The sequence below is a fragment of the Molossus molossus genome, unplaced genomic scaffold, assembly GCF_014108415.1.
Source record: "Molossus molossus isolate mMolMol1 unplaced genomic scaffold, mMolMol1.p scaffold_m16_p_8, whole genome shotgun sequence".
Lineage (NCBI taxonomy): Eukaryota > Metazoa > Chordata > Mammalia > Chiroptera > Molossidae > Molossus > Molossus molossus.
The window spans coordinates 82,625,348-82,647,297 of NW_023425402.1; the positions used below are offsets into that span (position 1 = coordinate 82,625,348).

The window sequence follows — 21,950 nt, forward strand, 5'->3', positions numbered from 1 at the left end:
ATCTCCTTAATCTCCTCTGATCTGTGACACTTTCTTAATCTTCCTTTGCTTGTCTTGACCTTGATCACTTTAAAGAGTACTGCTCAGGATTTTTTTTTTGTAGAATATTACTCATTTTGCATTTTTCTGATATTTTCCCATTAGATAGTGCTTTGAGATTTGGGGGAAGAATACCACAGAGGTGAAACAGCTTTCTTATTCATCACTTATATTTGTTTTTATATGCACGTCTCTTGTCCATTTCCTTTTTATTCATTTATAAGTCTTATTGTGCCTCTAGATAGATTTTTATTTTAGACAACAGTATCTAAATGAAACCAAGCAACAGTGATCAGGTCCGGGTTTACTGTCTCACAAAATCCAAGAATGAGTTTGAGCGGCAAGTGAAAGAAAAGTTTTATTTGAAAGATAAGCAGACTCCCCGCAGCAAGGAGGGGACCCAAGTGGGTTGCCGGTGCGGCTCCGTGGTCTGGGGGTGGATATATGCCTTGCTAGCTTCTGATTGGTCCTTTCAAGAAATTCTGCTTTAGTAACCAACATACATTTTAAAGCTTGTTTCCCACCTGACTGGGTAAACTCATATTACCCTTCTGGAAAAAGCATATGTGGGCATCACTGATTAAATAAATCTCACCCTATCAGGTGAATTTGGGCAGATTTGATGAGCAAAGGTGTATATCGTCCCATAATATTCCCTAGTTGGAAGTGGACAAGTTCTGATTTAAAAACAGATATTGATTAGATATTCCTGACATTTGTACAGAAGCTTTATTCCCAGGGAGGAGACAACTTAGTTGGGTGTGTTTGTGATAATTTCAGCTTCCAGAGTATTAGTGAGGAGCAGGGGAAACACCCTTGGAGCAACCCTATGTTTGCTTTTGGTTTCTTTTCTAAATCCAGTTTGGGTTTCCTATAATCCCTTTCAGGGTAACCTGGTTTTCTGCAGTAGAAACACACTATAGTTGCACAGCAGAATTTATTCAGCAGTCCTGTTGCCTTGTTCCCAGAAAGCAGTAAGTACAGTGATACCTCGGTTCTCGAACGCCTCGGATTTCGACCAAATCGGTATTCGACCAGGAGATTCGAGAAATTTTGTCTTGGAATCCGAACAAATATTTGGAACTCGAACTTCCGAGATGAGCCGAGTGGAGCCGAATGGCGTCCTCAGTGTGAGTGCAGAGAGAGAGTCACGCTTTGTGGAGAGAGTCACGCTTTACACTGAATTTAACCCTTAGACATACTGTACACTTTTATTTCTTGTTGAGACTTATGTTTTTCTACATATTATATACAAATTAGGCCAGTAAATAGGCATTTTCTGGGGCTTGGAACGAATTAATCCAGTTTCCATTATTTCCTATTGGTTTCATTGCTTCGGTTCTCGAACAATTTGGTTCTCGACCGTCCTCCTGGAACGAATTATGTTCGAGAACCGAGGTATCACTGTATATTAATTGGACCAGGTCAGGCACCAGCACTGCATTCTTTAACAGTAAATGCAGTTCATTTGCGAACCCATCAGGGTCCCAGAAAAAGCAGCTACACAGTCAAGCCCTGTTCCCCTCTAGCCTGAAACCAGCCTTTCTGGGGTTTTGTTATGTAATTGACCTGAGCTCCTTCAGAAGCTTCTAACTTGCATTTCTATAAATGGGGGCTGGAAGTTTCTGGCCTTGGAGGTACAATGTCCTATTTTAATTTTAGTTTTAGTTTTATTTTGAGATCTGTAAAGTCTAAATAAACCTCCAGATCTACTGTACACCGGGTTGAGGTGCGCTGCCTGTGTGCTGAGCTCCAAGGCATCTCAAACTTCCCCGTGAGTCAGCCTCCCCTGCCCATGGTCCATCCCTCACTGCCTGACCTGCCTCTATCTCCTCATAAATATTCACTGTGATTTGAAATATATATTTTTGACTAAACATTGAATGGGTATTTGCTTGCTTCCAGACCTTCACAATACCCTTGAAACATAAAATTAGGTCAGAGAATAAGAGAAATGAGAGTAGTATATTTTTAAGATTCATTCATGAAACAGGTATTTTGAAATAAACATGTCTCAGTTTTAACAAGCTAACTAAGCAGTAATATTTATGTTATAGGTAATAGAAAATAGTCTTCTGTGACTGACACCAAATCCAGTGAGTCTAAGGTTTACTACATTGTCACTTGTCTGGAGGATTTTGGAAAACATTCTAAAATTTTCTAAAATGTTAAGATCATCAGTAGAAACTGTTTAGCTTTTTCTTCAGCTCTCTTAGATTTTTTTTTTTTTTATCCTCATCCGAGGACATTTTTGCATCTATCTTCAGATAGAGCAGGAGGTAGAGAGGGAGGAGGAGAGAGAGAGAAACATCGATGTGAGAGAGACACATCGAGTGGTTGCCACCCACACGACCCCAACCGGGCCGAGGACAAACTGCATCCGAGGTATGTGCCCTTAGTGGGAACTGAACCCGGGACTCTCTGGTCCTCAGGCGAATGCTCTAACCACTGAACCAAACCAGCCAGGGCAGCTATCTTGAATCTCTACAGCACAATCTCTGCTCATTTCATCAGCTTTATTTGTTGCCCCACCCATCCCCTACTCTCTTGCCTCCACTCTCTGGCTTGGTACCTTCTCTGCCCTCCGCCCAACTTGCCTGTGAGACATCAATAAATATAAGTTGTGTAGATTTGCCAGAAGGGTGTTTTGGGGCAGTACCCTAGCCCCTAGATAACTAAATCCAACTACTCCCAAAATGATTAATCCTGCTGTCCAGCATCCTGGGCTTGCACTGAACAGGAGATGTTCACTGTGAGCTATGATCAAGTCTTCGTGCCCCCCTAGGAAAGGAAAGATAACAAAGACAATGCGCTGATGATAGTTATGACCAGTATATTATTATCCAGCTGGAAAACAGAAGGACGTTTTGAGCTGAAGCCTTCAAAGACATTCATTTTAGAAAGGCAATTTTGTATCATTACTGCCAAGAGAGAGCTCAGCAGGGACCCTGCTTTGCCTTCCGTGTAGAGAACGATTCTGAGCTTCCAGTAGAAATTACAGGATGTGAGACTGTGGGGGTGGGGGTGGGGGAGCTCCATCACATTGGTGGGAACAGCTACATAGACATACCTCTCCAGCAGCGCTGCAGGGAGCCGACTCCACCCAGGGTTATTGTCAGCCCAATTGCTGCCTCCTTGGAAAGCAGTTGCACCCAAGATGCTATTGAGATCTACTGACAAGAACTGCCACTGGGGGGCACCACTGAGAACCATGCTTGCTGCAGTGGTTCCTCCCAAACTTGGCTTTGCTTAGAAATCACGGGGAGGGGGGCGGCATTTGAAAAATAGCTATTTTGGGGAGCAGGGCTTTTAATTTGGTAGATTTGAGACAGACTCAAGAAGCATGTATATTTTAAACAAGCACTCCTGGTAATTTGCATGTATTCCCAGCTTGTTATTCAGATATTTCCAGCCTTCCTAAACTTTGGAGAGGACCAGGTCATCAGTGATTGACAGAAAGAGCGTCAGTCATTCCAACCACTTCCAGCTAAAGAAAGACTAACATTTTCCTGTCAAGAAACATAATTGGCTTTGGTGAACTAAGTCTCTGGGTGGGTTTAGTTGAATAAATAAACTTAGAGCTTTAACTAGGGTACCAAAGATAGGAAGAAGTAAGTGCTTCAGAGAGGAAAATCACCTTAATGACATTAACAGGAATGGGCTGTATTAGTGGCACAGCTTTCAGGATCCTAGAATTAAAATTTTAATAAAATTTTTTTTTTCTGTTATATGAGAGTCTCCCCTTTCTGAGACTGGGATTATTCCTTTTAATTTCCTTGGATTGTCTCTAGACTGCTAACTAAATATTCACGGTTGCACAGTAATTGTTGCTGCAATTTCCTCACACAGACCTTTAAGTTATTTACATGAGTTCCTCCGCTTCTCACCTCAGTCCCTCCCATTCTCCTTGACTGCAGCTCACACGGCACTTGCATTCAGCTTGGATTCTGCTTCTGACACACGGCAGGCTTACAAAACATTTCCTGGAGAAGCCAGCATTAATTCTTGAAGAAACCACTTTTTTTTATAAATTTTACATAGAGCCTTGATATTATTTTGATTTCCTATGTGACCCAATTTTATGGACAGAGAGTATTTTTCTTTCTTTTTATCACCTGACATTATGGTGATCCTTAGAATTGAAAATACTAAGAATGAAGAAACAAAACCAACACTGCATTAAGAAATGTTTCTGTGCCCTGGCCGGTTTGGCTCAGTGATTGGAATGTTGGCCTGAGGACCAAAGAGTGGCAGGTTCGATTCTGGTCAAAGGCACATACCTTGGTTGTGGGTTTGATCCCCAGCCCTGGTTGGGGTTATGTGGGAGGCAACCAATCGGTGTGCCCTCTCACATCGATGTCTCTCTCTCTCTCCCCCTCCCGCCCCCCACTCTATCTGAAAATTAATGGAAAAGTATCCTCGGGTGAGGATTAAAAAAAGAAATGCTTCTGAGATCTTTTTTGATGTACCATTGTTAAGAACATAGCATGGTTGCATGTGTGAGCTTATGTGGAAATGTAGGAATGGAAATGAGGGTATTTCTCAGTTACCCGGGGAGCCGCTCCTCCACCGAGAAGCAGCAGGGCATCACTAATTTGTATCCGCTTTGAAAAGCGATTGAGGGAAATAATTATTTAGGGTTTCAGACATCCTTTCTCTAAAAATAATTCTTGCATTGACCAACATGGGGCCAGTTAATACCAGGAGCAACAGCATGAAAGTGTCTCATTATAATGAGATTCACATGGCGTCCTCCAAAAACCAGAACACTTCAACTCCAGTTGAAATACACAGAGTACTTGATGCATTTTGGAATCACACACACATAAAATCCATGGTTAATTTTGTATTTATAATGAAATATAAAATTAAGAAGATTTCTGTTGATCAGTTTGTAGACTACCCCCGACAATATTGTGCCTAGAAAGTATCAGTAAATCCTTGTGAAATTAATACAGTATTGCTAAAAAAATCATGCGGGCCAGAGAAACCAAAGGGGAATGGCATCTTAAGGAGAGAGCACCAATATGAAAAACCGGGTGTCTCTGTGTCGTGGAATAGGATCAGTCCAAATCTACTAAAACAGAACAGAAGGGTAAGGTTCTGTTGAGCTGGGTTCGGACGGGCAAAGCTGTGGCAGAAGGCACAGAGGCGCAGCTTGCTGTCTTGTAGGGTGTTCAAACGTAGGTCTGCCACTGATTAACCATGGGGCTTGGACGAATCAACTATCCGGTACGTTCCCCGGGCAGTTCACAGACAGTAATGAAGATCTAATTAGGTCATTTATGGCAATGCCTCCGGATAATAGCAAACCCTCTAGTTCAATAGTGAGCATGGCTTACGTCCACCTCATCGCAGGATGACTGAGCTGCTTTTGCCTGAATTGAGACCTGGGTACCTGAAGTGCAGAGCTATGCCATGGTGTTTTGTGGGGTCAACCCTAGGAGAAACTGGGGTGACTAAACAAGACTGAAAGAATAAGCAAAGCAGACTCCCATGAGCTTGTTGGAGTTTAAAGGGCCAGAAGGAGCAGTTGAGAGTCTCACGTCCCGATGGGGTTAACCCGGGGCCAGGAAGATAATAGTAAACACAGCTAACCATGAGCGGGGGTTCATTGCACTCCTGCCCGTTTCATTGCAGGCGCTACTCTAAGAGTTTACAAGTATGAACTCATATGTACTAACACTTGTCTCACTTTACAGTTGAGGGAAAGAGGTCAAATAACTTCTCCAGAGAGGTCAAATGACTTGTCCAGAGTTCCACAACCACTAAGTTTTGGAGCTGGGTTTGAATGCTGTGTGTCTTCTGAGCACCACAAAGGAGCAAGAACAACAGCTTTCTGCTGTGTCTGGGGTTTTCTGGAGAATCTGCTGGGTGCCGAGAGCTCTGGGGTCCCCCCCCAACCCCCCTGCATCCCATCCCCTTTCTCTCTGCATCAGCTTGAACCAGGCCTGGGACTGGGCTGTTGCACATTTACTGGGATTTAACTTTTCAATGGTTTAGGTTAAGAAAAAATTATTAACCGTTTTTCTTTTCGATGGGCAAATTATATCTTTTTAAAACGTAGTCATTAAACGTTACTTTCTTAACTTCTTAACATTTATTTTGCTTATTTTTAACCTATTTAATGATCTTTAATTTATGGTTTTAAGAGTTTTACCTTGGTATATTTATATTTATCATATTTTTTTTCCTCTCTCTAATTTTATTCTGGTAAATGATTTACCTTTCTTTCACAGTGTCTTAGGTAGGTAGCTAGTTAACTGGAGAGAGATATACAATTTTTTTATTTTAAAATTAGATGGGTTGCAGTTGTGTGATATACTTGTCAGAATATATTTGTCTACTAAATGTTTCTGGTTTTTACTTCTCAAATAACATTTTCTTGTAATTTCGTCAATGTTGTGGTAGCTATAATTTAAGATATTTTACATTATTTTTATCATTTTATTTTTTAGCTTATCTTGTACATTTATTGTTTGAATATTATCCTGTGTGTCTTGTGTTTCTTTTTACTTATTGCTTTCAGTTGCCAACAGAAATTGTGATCCTGAAGAGAAGCTCACAGTAAGAGAAGTCCCGTATCTTTTATCCCCGGTTTAGACCATCAGCAGCCTTTTTAGCTGTCCTTTAAATAGCTTCCCCAAAACTCCATTCCCATAAATGCTGAATCCCCCCAAAACGAACAGCAACAAAAAATCCACTGACCAACAGTTCTTCTCAAGATTATAATATTAATTTACATGTATAACTTTAAAGTGCTTTTTATGTTTATTTTTGCTCTCAAGGCTTCTAAAATTAGTTACTCCTCTAAAATTTCACTGTATGAAATGGTTGGATACTGGACAAATATTTTAAACATAAGGAAGATGGTATATGTTTTAAGCAGGGAAGAATCCTCAAAACACATATCTGGTTTGATTTTAATAAGAATCACATTGTAGGAGACCTAATAGAAACTATTTAAAGAGGATTTTAGAAAATGTGTTTTTTTTTTTATTTTAATTTCCATATAATACACATTCTCTATTGAATATAACTTCTTTCCAGGCATGGTTATGGAATGACCATGGTTCTAGTCTGTGGGTGTTCTAGGGGCCATCCCATATTAAATAGGCCAGTGACAAATTGGGTTAAGATAAGGTTTTTCACCAGGAATGTCTTAAGGATATAATTTGTTGCTTCTATGAGTGTGTCATAGTCAGTTGAGCTGCTATAACAAAAATACCATAGCCCTGGCCGGTTTGGCTCAGTGGTTGGAGCGTTGGCCTGCGGTCTGGAGAGACCCGGATTCGGTTCCCACTAAGGGCACGTACCTCGGTTGCAGTTTGGCCCCAGCCCTGTTTGGGTCGTGTGGGTGGCAGCCACTGGATGTGTCCCTTTCGCATCGATGTTTCTCTCTCTCTCTCTCTCTCTCTCTCTCTCTCCCTCCCATTCTATCTGAGCAAAATATCAAAAAATGTCCTCGGTGAGGATAAAAAAATAAATTAAATAAAATACCATAGACTGGCTGGCTTAAACAGCAAACATTTTGTTGTCACAATTCCAGAACTAGGAAGGCCAAGACCAAGGTGACAGTGCAGTTGGGTCCTCAATGGTGGGGAAGGCAGAGAGAGAACCTCTTTAGCATCTCTTCTTATAAGAGCACTAATCCCATAATGAGGACCCCACCCTCATGACCTAATTGCCTGTCAAATGTCCCATCTCCAAATACCATTGCATTGGGATTAAGGTTTCAATATATGAATTTTGGGGGATACAAACATTCAGTGCATATCAGGGGGTTGCTCCCTTGTTGTGCAGCCCAAGTATACTTGGAACTCGAGAACTTCTCAAGCATCATACACACAGTTTAGTTCTTAACTAAAAATTTTAATGCCCCACCAAAAGCCCTGTAAATATAGGAATCCTTTAATTCCTTGTCCATTTCTGTAAGAAAGAATACAGCGCCATGTTAGACAGATGTGAGACCCATTATAATAACATAATTACATTTTAAAGTAAAATCCTCAAATTCCTGAATACAAGTAATCCCTTTCTGAAGCCTTTAAAACTGGCAATCAATATCAATAAAAATTATTTTTGAAAATAGTTACCAATTTTATGCACCTTATAGGAGAGGTTATAGAATCCAAGGGTTTTTTTTTGTTGTTTTTTTTATCCTCACCCGAGGACATTTCTCCATTTTTTGTTCAGGTAGAGTGGGAGGGAGAGAGAGGAACAGAGAGAGAGAGAAACATCGATGCGAAAGGAACACATCGAGTGGCTGCCACCCGCACGACCAACCAGGGCCGGGGACAAACTGCAACCGAGGTACGTGCCCTTAGCGGGAACCGAACCCGGGTCTCTCCAGACCGCAGGCCGACGCTCCAACCGCTGAGCCAAACCGGCCAGGGCAGAATCCAAGGTTTTAAATGACTTCTAAGACATTTATTTCTCCAAACTATAGATAACCATTTCAAATATTACATTTGGCAGAGATACAGTAATTCCCCAATCTTATAATTTTATTAAACATATTAAGTAAAGAACCAGGTAATTATATTTTTGGTTCCATCAAAACTTTATAAATTTGTGTTTTTCTTTTATTTTTGCTCATGCTTATTCTTTCAAAATGCTACCTTTATTGTTAATTGGATAAGTAAAATTCTATCTGTGAATTGACATTATCTATCTCATTTTCAGAAAAGATTAATCTAAATTTAAAGATTAATCTAAAATTAAAGATTAATTAAATTTACTAATCTGTTAGTATTTTGGACATTTCTTCAATACTTTGTCAGTTTTTGTCTGAATAAATTTGAGTGTTGATTTTTTAGTCTGGTTGTTTCCCGTATTAAGAACACTATATTCTCATATTCTGCACACTGGGTCAGTACTAAAAACACTATTCTGTAAGAAAGTCTGCAAAAGATGAAACAAGATTTAATATTATATAAAGGTGTTATCTTGTACACTCCAAAATTTTTTCCCCATGTTAATATTCTAGAGACAGGAACAAAAGCATGTAGTTATGCTAGTACCTTACAGAAGAATCTCAAGAAATCTGAGTAAACCAAGTTCCACTTTATAGACTCACTGCAACTTGTCACAGAAGATGCCTATGCTCAAGTTCTCTGAACTGGGAATTATAAATCATTGCCAATTATTTGGGTCTCAAATATAGAGCATACTGAGATAACAAAATTGTGAAACAGAAATGATATTTTTTGTGTATAGAAAGAAGGAAAAAAAGAACCATAAACACACTGAGTATCATAAGAAACCTTTGAGATTATTGAATCTAATTTATGACTTTTAAAATCAACTCTGAAAATCTGAGCAAACATCCCATGATGGAATGGCAGGTCATGCTAGGTTTGATGTTGTCCTGTCAATTTTTCTCCCATGTTACCAATATAAGAACTAAGCTTGTGCTCGCTTCGGCAGCACGTATACTAAAACTGGAAGGATACAGAGAAGATTAGCACGGCCCCTGCGCAAGGATGACACGTTCATGAAGCGTTCCATATTTTTAGGGCATGTACCTCGGTTGCAGTTTGTCCCCGGCCCTGGTTGGGTTGTGTGGATGGCAGCCACTCGATGTGTCCCTTTCACGTCGATGTTTCTCTCTCTCTCTCTCCCCCTCCCACTCTATCTGAACAACAAATGGAAAAGTGTCCTCGGGTGAGGATAAAAAAATAAAAAAAAAGAACTAAGCCTTTCAGTTTTGATGCCAATCTCACAGAAATGAAGAGGATTCATGGGTTAACTATTGTTACTGTTACCAATAATACTGGCAATACCATTTTATGTATTTTGCTTCATCAATGACAAACCACTTTCCTACACTCGTTTATCTGATCATCACCAAAGTCTTAGAGAAACTTGAAGCCAAAACTTTCATCATTCTCATTTTACACAGTGAGGTTCAATAATGTGTCTGTGGTCACATAGCAGTAAACGTTCAAAATTAATCTGTGGTTCAGGTCCAGTCAAACCTTCTCATGGCAAATCTCATTATCATTTCATTTCATAAACTGAACCCCTTAGGTCTCATCCGACATCTTCTAAATGTGTATTTACCATTGCTCACAAGGACTGTGTGACACTGTGTGGATAATTAAGTGCCACCTACCATCTCTACTGGGGAAATCCTGAGGGTGTCAGTTAATCAGTCTCACACAGGAAAGATAATGTACTAGTGTCTTTATTGCAGAAGTATACTTGCAAATACAACAAAGGATCTTGAAGCTATTAAAATAAGCTTCTGATCCTTAGGGAAACTCTTTAAACACTAGAGCTATCATCAGAAGTCCTTGAGACAAGTAACCCAGGAGTAGAATGGTTATGATTACACTTTACAAGCAAACTTAAAAAGATATCAGGGGCTGCTTTACTAGGTCCCCTGCTATGAAGTGAGGACTGGCGGAAAAGCTACTGCCAAGCATTCTAGCCTGAAGGTGTGTACTATTTTGCATCATGGCAGACCAACTGCAGCCAAATATTTTCATTGGAAATACAGAAATGAATGACTTTGCTGAAGTCTGCTACCTGGGGAATCACATAAGACATACAATTTAAATTCTAATCATGGGTAGTAAAAATCCTATGATACCCATTCTGTGAAGGAGAATGGCAATCCTGGCAAGATGACAGGTTAGAAAATTACATTCCCCTTGTGTCAATTTGTTCTTAAGCTTCATTCAGCAATAAGAATTATTTATTTTCTCATTCAAGAGATAAGTACCTTCTAAAACTAAGCCTACTATTAGGTTGAGCGATATGAAATTGCCAATATTTGACTATTTGTAGTCAATAAAAATGCAGTTTCCTGTGGTTTAGATTAATATATGCCAAAGCATGAATATAAATACTTGCAGAAATTTAAAACCATTCTAAACCCAGCCTCACATGTACACATTATTTTAGCAAAACTATTAAAGGGAAATCAAGTCCCTTTACTGAAACAATACTTTATAAGTATAATAATTAATACTAGTTATTGTGTGAAGGTCTTTCTTTACTGTGTTAGTGATATGGTGAATATTCAGTTAAAAAAAATGAGTCATACTGCATTTGTCTTTAATTTTCAGTAATGGTGAGAATTGCAAATAGCCTCTTCATGTGAATAATCAGGCAAAACACCCATGTGGAAATTGAAGGTATATTGGTTACTAGTAATAAGTTTGAGAACTGAGTTGCAAAGGCCCATAGAATATAAGGTACATGTGTGTGCATGTCTCTCCACAAACACAAACACTACCCTTGTCAGTACAGCATAATCACAGGGACTAGATGTGGCAGCTGGCATTTCAAATATTTTTAAACCTGACATCCAGCTTAAAGCAGTTATCCACTATTCTTTTCAGGATAAATTACCTTATCGAAAGACTATTGGTGAAATCCTTAAAGATTGTGTTAAAGGGGGGAGGGGCTCTTTGATGCTCTTTGAAGAAAAATTATTATAAGAATGATTTCATTTTGCTTTCTTCCTATCTCTACACTTGTTCTTTTTATCAGTGGATGAAAAACATTGTGCTCTTCCTTCTTACACTGTTTTATGTTGCAACCAGTGGTCTTATAAGAAGATAAACTTTTGTGTTGAATTAGTTATTGCAGTACTATTCACACATAAATCACTACTCAGCAAATGCATTACCAAAGAGAGAGGACATCAGAAATATGACTGATATATAGTCTTAATTCAACCAACAAATAATTTGATATTATGAATATATTTTATGGGTTTATATAGCAGAAAAATAGTCCTCAACCTTGACTATATTTTCCATTAACAAATACTGATTGCCACTTATGTGGCAAATACTGTCTTAGGTGCAGGGATTAAAGGACATTATATTTTGGGGGGATATGAGATTAAATAAATCAGGGAAAACATCTTGGAGCCTTGGACAAGGTGGTAACAGCATGCCTAGCATAGAAAAGTGTTAGTTAGAGAGATGGGGGGGGGAAGAGGGGGAGAGAGAGAGAGAGAGAGAGAGAGAGAGAGAGAGAGAGAGAGAGGCACTATGGTAGTGCCTTGTCTTGGGAACTGCATGGTTGCCAGGCAGAAAATAAGTGTGGCAGAGAGTAAAGGGAGATAGGTTGTCTTCATAGAAATTGCTTTCACTCACCATGAGCACTTCAGCTCCTGAGTATCAGAGTAAATGGAGTAGGGAGGCTGTTTGTATTGAGTTATAAAACAGTTTTAGAATGAGAAAATTCAATTTTAAGCTTACACCTAGGAAAACATTTCTGAACACCAGCCCGGCAGAATCATGTCATAGGAACAGAATTATTCCCCTGTACAATAGTTATGATTAAGTGCTGGTTAAAATGAAAATAATAAGGATGTTTATCAGCATAAGGAATGAAAACTTTTTTTTTTTTTTTTTGCTTTCATTTATAAAATGTATTGTGTTCTGTAATTTTTTTCCAACAAGCCTCACGGAATGTGGAGTTCACTCTTTAGCATGATGGACCTATTACCAAAGTTGCGATGTTTTAGCCCTTTATTTTTTTCCTAGTGTTTTTCTCAGTCTTTCCATTGAGAGGTAAACTATGGAGAGAAAAGCCAAAAGCAAAGCAACCGGTTTCATCAGCACTTACATTTATTGTCTGGGTGCTGGGACGGCCTCTCCATACCAGTTAGTTCCATTAGGCATCTGATGCCTGTTAACAAGGCTAAATTATTTATGTGGACTAAATGCAGGCAACAAACCAACTAAACAAAACAAAAAAAAACACCTCTCTGAGACCACAAAAAGCGTTTAAACTTGAACAGAGAATTGCAAGTGATGTTCTCAGGAAGCCAAATTATTAGGACAGTAGCAAAATGTCCTAATTTGGAGGAACTGGTGTCCTGGCAACATAATGTGTTTACACCCATCTTCTTTCTCGAAGAGCCACTCTGTTAACATTTGCCGAGGCTCACTGGTGGTGGAGGCACCGCAGGGAGGGGAGTTTAGGAGGTGCGGTTTAGGAGGTGCGGTTTAGGAGGTGCGTCACGCTCAGCCCTGCCCCCCCGCATTAGGGCTGAGAGAAGGAGGGTTCGGGGCATTTTAACCCCATCCCTGGGAAAAACAGCACAATTGGTACTAACTTTCCTTTCTGAAAATAGCACAGGTAATTTTTCAGCCAAATAGATTTTCATCACAGAGGAATCAAAGGAAGAACATGAAGAAGAGCTGATGTCAGTGCTTCCGATGACACTAAAATTTGTTTAAAAATAAAAGACAGCATTTGCGGGCATGTTAGATTCCAAAACTGGAAGCAGATCAAATAAGCACAAGTAGGATATGCATATGCACTTACATATATTTTACATATACAGAGGGGACCTGTAAAGCATAAGGTAAGTTCAAGTCAAGGTTGACAGATATAAAATAATTCGGTCAAGAGCAATCAGTAAAATGTATGCCAAACCAAACAACACTTTGATATTCTGGTCGGGAATGAGGATTCGGGGTTATTTTGAAAAATAATGTCACCGTAACTCTGTCCAGAACTCACAGCTGCAGAAAGAGAAGTAAACAAGTGATCCTATTAGAAGCATGCAAGGCTAAAGAACAACCGAAGACTCACCACTTACTGACATTTTTGTTAGTTCCCAGTGATATGATTATAGCTCATACGAGTCCCTAAAGGGAACTACAAAAGGATGTTTCTAGAGAAAGGCATACAAATGCCATTTACTTGCTTGCTTGCTTTTAAATCAGAAAAATAAGAATGAAGATTAGGTAAAAGATATTTTCTGTGTTTGCTTTTTAAAGTATCTCTCTATTTCGTATGCGGTCATTTCACACACAGTCTTTTCCGACTGTCTCTTCATAGAAGGTTACGTAGCAGAAAGATGCTGCTGTTTACTGGGCCTTGCTACTGAATTCCATGAGGGAGGAGACCATGAGTTACTCTTGTATGCATTCCCCACTCCTCATGTCACATAACATAACATATGTGCAAGGACGTCCACGCCAACAGCAAATCCGATCACTGTTGCCAGGGACTTAGCTAGTGTGACTACCCCAATCAAGGAAGCAGCGAGCTTTCAGATTCGCGACAGGAAGGGAGCACCTAGAGTCTGTTGTTATGTATGTGCTAGAGCTATGCCCACCTCCCAGAAAACCAAGGGCAAAAGGTAGTCAGCTATTCAGGATTCAAGTGGAAACATTCACATAAGAATAGTAATAGGAAAAATATGTTTATATGACAATAATTACTATTTTGTACATCTCATCTTTTCGAGTACCTAGGAGATCTCTACTTTTGCAGTCCAAAAATATTTCATAAGCGAAATGCTACATGGGCCTCAGAACAGTATCCTTCAGACAGTGCATCCATTACCCGAGTCAGGAAACACTTCATTTGGAGCCCTATTTCATTATTGAAGAGAGTACTTTCTAAAGAGCTGAGAAATAGCCAGTCTCCCGTAACTTAGCACAAAACCAAGTTGGTGTCTTCACTTTGATTTCCCTTTTGAAATTAATTTCCAGTTTGATTTTCTTTTGCCTCTGGTGTTCTGGATGATGGTTTTGTAGCATCTGGATAATTTTATGTTAGCAGCTGGAATTGAGATTTTTAAAAATGTGCCTGATGCGTATAGAATACTTCTGTAAGACGTTATCTTTCCCAGCTGCTGTTTATTCGTTTCAAAGAGACATGGTTAAGTGAGTGTAACAACCTCTAAAATTCCTGAGGAAACACGAAGCGTGTTTAATACAAAATCCTGTCAGTCGATTTTCTCTCCTATAAGCTTTTCCCAGGGCAGAAGTAGTTGAGGTCTGCCTAGAATGAAGAGTTTTGAATGATAGCAGGTGGTGTCGCTGAGCACGTGGGCCTTTGAAATCAGGCTTGGTTTGGAACTATGGTCTGGCAGTCCATGACTATGTAACCTTGCACTCCTCTTTGAAGGCCAACGTTCTTATTTCTAATTGGAAAGACATAAATGCATGTCTCCCAACATTGGTCAAATTCAATGAAGTGATTTATGGAAACTACCTGGCTTAAGGTAGGAACTCCATAAATGGCAGCTCTATCATTTATTTCTGTGCATTCGAAATGCCGCTAAGAATTTCTTTTCCTGACCTCACAGGGCTCATCTGTATGAAATGAGCAGTTTGGTGATTTGTACAAAGTTTTTGAGGGGTATGACAGAATCTTGTCTTTGAAAAACTTGCTCTGTGAGTGAAAGGAGAAAGAAGGAGTCAAACTGGCCAATGACACAATAGAGGAAAACAGAGAAGACTTCCTTTCTGCGTTTCTGCAGGACAAGCTATGCAGTGTACTTGCAAAGTAACTTGAATTTTTAAGCAGTGCTCTGGAATTCACAAACTAAGTGAATATCGTTAGGGCCAAGCTATTGTGTTGGCAAGGATAAGAGTCCACATTGAGGATCGTGAATGAAATGTTCAAAATGTTTTGGAATTTCTTGGAGTATTGTTTTTATTTATTTACTTATTTATTTTTAAAATACGTTTTTATTGATATTTTGTTTTTTGCTTTTTTTTAGGGAGAGAGAGAGGAAGGGAGAGAGAGAGAGAGAAACATCGATGTGAGAAACATCAATCGGATGTCTCCTGCACATCCCCCACTGGAGATCAAGCCCAAAACCTGGGCATGTGTCCTGACTGGGAATCAAACTGGGACCTCTCAGTCCATGGGCCTACGCTCAGTCCACTGAGCCACACCGGCCTGGTGGAGTCCATTGATTTTATATTGTTGATTTATTCACCAGTCTTGATTCTAAATGATTTTGGTTCATTTCCCCTCCAAAATTATTCACCTTTCAAGATGAAAATTTATATTCAGTCAGTCATAGGAATATACTGAAGGTTTTCAACACAGCTCCAATATTTCCAAAATCTCTTGTGTGTTGTTGGGATATGTGTAAAACCAAGGCAGTTAATGGAATGGGTTTTTCATGTGTCTAGTTGTATGTTATTGATATTTTTGTTTACAAATTAGCAGCTTCATTTTATATTCATAGATTAAAAGGCATTTTTCAAAGGAATACGCGTTAACAGAGTTTCAGAGGAATGATTTTAAGAAAATGAATTTCACACATCGATTCTGGAAACCCAGCAATCTTCTTAAATAGTCTTTCCTGTGCTCTTCTTACCTAAAAGAAATTGAGGATTTGTAGCTTGTCTAGTTTTTAAGAATTCTTTCCCCTATACTTAGCAGGGTTTGTGCCCAATAATACTAGATGAGTGAATGAATGAAGAGATGATAAAATAAATCAATGTATTACAATTCTTTATTAAAGAGATATCCCTTTTTATACCTCCAGTTATTTCCAAGAAAAATGTCAAATGCAGTACATAAAAAATCATAATATTAAACTGACAAAAAAAAAGGAAATTCAACTGAACAAAAAAGAACTAAAGAAATATGCACATTTACTGCTCATCTGGAATGAGTTAGTTATTGTAGTTGAACTCTTAATTTAATTCAGAATTTTCAGACAATTGGGGCAAAAATGTAAAACATTAAATTATGTAGTTACTGTGTCTGACAAAGTGGAGCTTCCAGCTTTTCAAGACAAACATTTGCTTGGCAATGAATTCTCAGAGAAAATTTTAATGCAGTCCTTATGTAAAGACTTCAGATAACAAAGAGTGTAAGATTTTAAAGTGTAACTAGTACAGAGAACAATACTCGTTTATTTCTATCACATAAGAAAACTAAGGTTATAACCTTCAGATTTTTACCCAATGATAGCTATGTCTTTAAGGAACTAAAATAATATATTTCATTCTCCTAATTTTATGACAGTATACTTAACCCAGGAAGGAGCCCTGGGGGCGGGTGTGTGGCATGCCCTTCTTGACATCACTCTCAGATGCCAAATGTTCAGGAAATCCTCAGGTTTGAATTATGTGGCAGGGACCTAAACATTAATATTCTTTGTTGCTGCGTAGTCATCTGTGTGATTAACATAGAACATGTATTACTAACCAAATGGAGAGCTAGTACTACCACACAAAAGTGCATTACAAGGTGACCTGTGATTTGAACCAATATATTTTTGCCAACCTATATTTTTGAGAAATAATAGCTAACATTTATTGATCCCTTGCAATGGGCCAGATGTTATTCTATGTGCTTTGCATCTCTTAACTCTTCCAAGCTTTCACAATAACTTCATGTAGTGGGCACTATTATTGTTGCCATTTATAGATGAGGAAACTGCTGGGCAATGTTACCTAGCCCGAGGCTATACAGCTGATAAATGAAAGGACTTGAACCCAGACTGATGCAATAGCCTATGTGCTTGGCCACAGTCATGAACTTACCCACAAACTGCCTATGAATTTGTATTCGCATGTGGACTTTACAGAATGAATATTTTAAACTCGTTTGTATAATATAGAGGGAACATTGACATGAACAATGATAAGGGGAGCAATAGCTAAAATTTGCTAGCCTTAACCTTGAAAGAACGTCAAGGTGACTCCCTGCCAAGGATCTGATTATGAAGAGAACTGCACTGTGATAGCAGACAAAGATGAAGAAGGTTGGAAATGTACCCTGAAGTAGTGGAATGAGTGGATTAACCTATTCCATGGCATCAGGCTGGAAAACAGTGCTCATCTTACAGACATGGTTTAATGAAAAGTACATTAGATTCAAAGTAAGAAAGAAAAACAGAGTTTTGCCCAGCTGGTGTGGCTCATTGGTTGAGTGTTCGCCCATGTGCCAGGAGGTTACTGGTTTGGTTCCTGGTCAGGGCACATGCCCAAGTTATGGGCCAGATCCTCAGTGGGAGGTATGAGGGGGCGGCCAATCAATGTTCTCTCTCATTGATGTTTCTTTCTCTCCCTCTCCCTTCCTCTCTCTCTGAAGTCAGTAAAGAAAAAAAAAACAAAAAAACTTTAAAATAGGGTTTTATACCCAGTTCCACTACTCTTAGTCTCTGTAACCTCTTAGTGTTTTCTTTTTCTGAGACCTTTGATGAGGCTTCGTAGAAGCTCCATTTTCTTAATAAATTGGTTTAAGTTTTCTCTTTTCTCTACCATCCAGGGTTGTGATACCAAATAAAATACTGTTTGTGTATACACTATAGATTCTAAAGTAATCTACACATACACAGTATCCACACATACTTGCCATAGGTGAAAGACATGCATCCGATCAATGTACAAGTTATACCCAATTATTTTGGTGCATTCAAAAAATCACAATAACACTTAAATATACAAAAATCGATTATCTTTCTTTCTTTCAACCCTTAAGAATCTCTGTATAAGAGAGGTACCATGGACACAGTAGGGTAAGGTTGAAGATTGAGTTTTAAATGTTTTGGGATTTCTAAGCACAATTAGTGAAAATCCATAATGTAATCATTTATAAAGTTTTTGAAATTTATCATTTAAAAAATAGAAAAGTCAAATTAAAGTGAAATAAAACATATAAGTTTTGGTTTGTGGAACATTGTCATGCAGAAAATATTGGCATGATTGGACTAATACATTTTGGACTTCCAGGAGTTTATAAGGATCATACTCATTTTAAAATGTATAATTATTTTGTAAATAAAAACATTATGGGATTTCAGATTCACAAGTCAGCAAAAGTAAAATAGTTTCACAATGTTTACTTAAATATATCATAATTAGTATACCATAAAATATCTGGATTTTATATATGACTTTTATGACCTTTCTTTCACAGATGACTTCATTTCTGTCTCCAGTGCCATTTTGTTTAAAGATTCATTTATCCTCCATTAAGTGGATTTTCTAATGCTTTTCAGCATTTCTCTTCCAATTGGTTGAAAAATCTTTAAGGAAATTAGTATCCTCAGGAGCCAGCACAGTCTTTTGCTATTGCATTTGCTATGATTTTGAACAAAGGCAAAACATATAGGAAAATGTAGAATTGAGCAATTTTGAAGATTCCAAAGGCACCTGATATCTTCCTTCTCCTGCTACTTCCTTATAGCCTTTAAAGAAAATAGCTTTTGAATGGAAGGGTATTTTAAGCCACATGAACCAGTATGCCCCATTCAGCTGGCTTTCTCAAGGAGACTTCTTGAATGCAGAAGTGATGAACAATATCCGAAGCAAGGCTGCACAGACTATGTGGTGTGGTAATAGTGGGTGGGATGCCTATTCGTCCCGAGGCCCCTGCTGAGTGCCAGACAAAGACCTCCTCCATTGTCTCGCGCCCATGGTGGGCTTGGGATGCATTTTCAGAAATAATTACTTACAGAGCACTTATACAAACAAATGAATTACCTTCTTCACTGTGTTTCTTTTGTTTTGGGAAGTTTCTCTACTAGGCTGTTATTTGGGAGATTTATTAATAGTAATTTTTTAAAAATCACTATTTCTTTGAAGACCTCAGAGTCTTCTGCAAATACACTTCCAATTTTCATTTCAAACCCCCTTGATGCTGTTGTTCACCATGTACTTTTACTTTGAGTATTTTAATTTAGCACGAGTCAGGCCTGTGGATTAGCAACTTTCCATTCTAATTATCCCGTATCTTCTCTGTGTTTTCAATGGTGTGTCTGCGATTCCAGAGATCTCCTCGAACATTAGACACATTAGAACTGGCAGAGCCTCGTGACACCTGGAGTGAAAGCTGGAAGTTGTGCCCTGGCTGTTTTTGCTCAGCGGTTAGAGTGTCGGCCCATGGGCCAAAGGGTCACAGGTTCTATTCTGGTCAAGGGCACGTACCTCAGTTCCGGTTTAGTCCCCAGACCTTGTCTGGGATGTGTCTCTCTCATATCAGTGTTTCCCTCCCTCCCTTCCCTCCCTCCCTCCCTCCCTCCCTCCCTTCCTCCCTCCCACTGTGTCTGAAGATAAATGCAAAAGTATTCTTGGGTGATGACTTAAAAAAACAAAGCTGAAAGTTCTGGAAGGAGGTGCTAACAAATAACCTCAAATCTGGAAATTGTATGCTTTAGAAAAACAATCATCCTGTTAGTGAAGCTCCAGACTAAACGTCTAATACCATTATTAATTGGTTTTAAAAAGATATATGTATCCTTAAAACTATGGGAAAGGCTACTGTGGATCAAAGAAAGTATAAGGCGGTAGCAAATTGTAAATAGTATATTTTGAAATTACAATTAAAATTAGCCAGAGTCAATTTTCTAAGGTATTGAATTATTAAAGATTTATGAGCCCTGGCTGGTTTGGCTCAGCGGTTAGAGTGTCGGCCCGTGGACCAGAGTCCCGGGTTCACTTCCTGCTAAGGGCACGTACCCCAGTTGCAGTTTGTCATTGGCCCCAGCTGGGGCCATGTGGGTGGCAACCAGTCAAGTGCCTCTCTCATGTCAATGTTTCTCTCTCTCTCTCTTCCTCCCTCTCTCCCTCCCACTCTATCTGAAGATGAATGCAAAGTTTTCCTGGGGTGAGGATTAAAAAATATATATTTATGAGTTACCTAAAATCTCAAGTCTTCCTAAGGTAATCACTTCATTTGGGATAAAGGAAAGGTATCATATTTGCTGCTTCACTGCTTAAATCGGCACCAAAAAATCAAGTTCGTGTTTATTACTTATGATGATGATGTTTATTGCAAAATTATGGTTACCCCTCAAAATTATACTCAAAAAGATTATTGAATGTTTTAGTCTTAAGACTTAGTATAAGCAGAACTTACAAGTACCCTAAGCCAGTTAATCTTTATTTGAGTATGTAGTTAAATGCTGCCACGTGAACACTTTAGGTTTGATTCTATGTAAATCTCTCAGCATATTGTTGTTGGTGGAAGTGGATTTCTTGGGGTGTCGCAAGGAAAAGAATTTCCTGAGGCACCCATGGGAGGATCATGTTTTGTGAAAAGCTTTATTGACGGTGTAAAATTAAGGGGGCTCCCCTCCAAGGTCCCATCTCTGTCGGTCTCACCTTGGAAGAAGTCCAATCTTGTCTGCAGCAGGGCCAGGATGAAGGCTCCAAATCCAAGTCCAGTCCAGTCAGCATCCTGCTAGCTTAGCTCGTGTTTCCAGCTGCCGGCCATTGCTTGTGGGGTCCGCACAGTTTAAGGCCACATGGCTATGGAGAGAGAATGGGCAGGTGCATGGGCAAGTATGGGTCATGGAGTCATAGAGCAAGAGAGAGCAAGAGTGAACAAGAGCCAGAAAGCTTTTTTTGTCTGGGTTTTAACCAGGAGCTTAACCAATGAACTTTTCAAAATTCTGTGCAATTCTGGTGGGTCCACTCCCTAGCCAATCCGTTGTTCCCCAGCTTAGACTACAGACCAGCGCCTTCCCTGCACCACCTCAACTTCTACAGTGCAGGAATCTATGTCCCCCTTTCCCCCCAACAATTCAGTACCTGGTGGGGGGAGGGAGGGCTGGTAATCCCCTTGGAGGAACAGTGCTGTGTGAAGCTGTAGCTTCCTGGTGAAGCTTCCCAGGTGACCACACTTACAATATCTGACTTCTCTTTGCTGTCTTTCTTTTATTAATGTTAACTAGCTGATTAAGATGATTACAATATAACTGATGATGTATAAGTGATTAACAGAATATTGAAGGAAATATGTTTTTTTTCTAACCACACTTATGCAGTCAAGATTTATAATGTTGTTTTTGGAAAAAAAAAAAAAAATCATATATCAGAATGTATTCCCTGTTTCTCAAATGTTCCTGCCTGAGATATCAGCAGTGTGGACCTCTGTATTTCCCCTAGGCAACTGGATTTTATTCTGGGAGCTTCAGTGTTTAAATGTGCTCATAATTACAAACACAGGCTTATTAGCACATGTGATCCAACATGAAAACTCAGGAAACATGACCCAGAACATCTTCGTGCTAATCTTTGCTTCGCGCCTTTAAAAAGTTTTGGGAGGCCCTACAGCACCACACAGAACATGGGGAGGCAGGATTACGTAGGGAGATGGCCCCCTAATTGTCCACAGATGGTGCTTATGTGAATGTTTGTAAATTGTGCTGTGACTGAACGATCTCCACGTTT

At 39.2% G+C, this 21,950-nt stretch overlaps 1 protein-coding gene and 1 non-coding gene across 2 annotated transcripts in view; both read left to right on the top strand.

Moving 5' to 3' along the window:
- The window catches only part of LAMA2 (laminin subunit alpha 2), a 403,470-nt gene that overhangs the window by 44,561 nt on the left and 336,959 nt on the right, over positions 1–21,950 (top strand). The gene's annotated exons all lie outside the window — the stretch shown is intronic.
- LOC118622047 lies at positions 9,453–9,555 on the top strand. Its single transcript, XR_004957885.1, has one exon. It is a non-coding gene; the product is annotated as a U6 spliceosomal RNA (small nuclear RNA).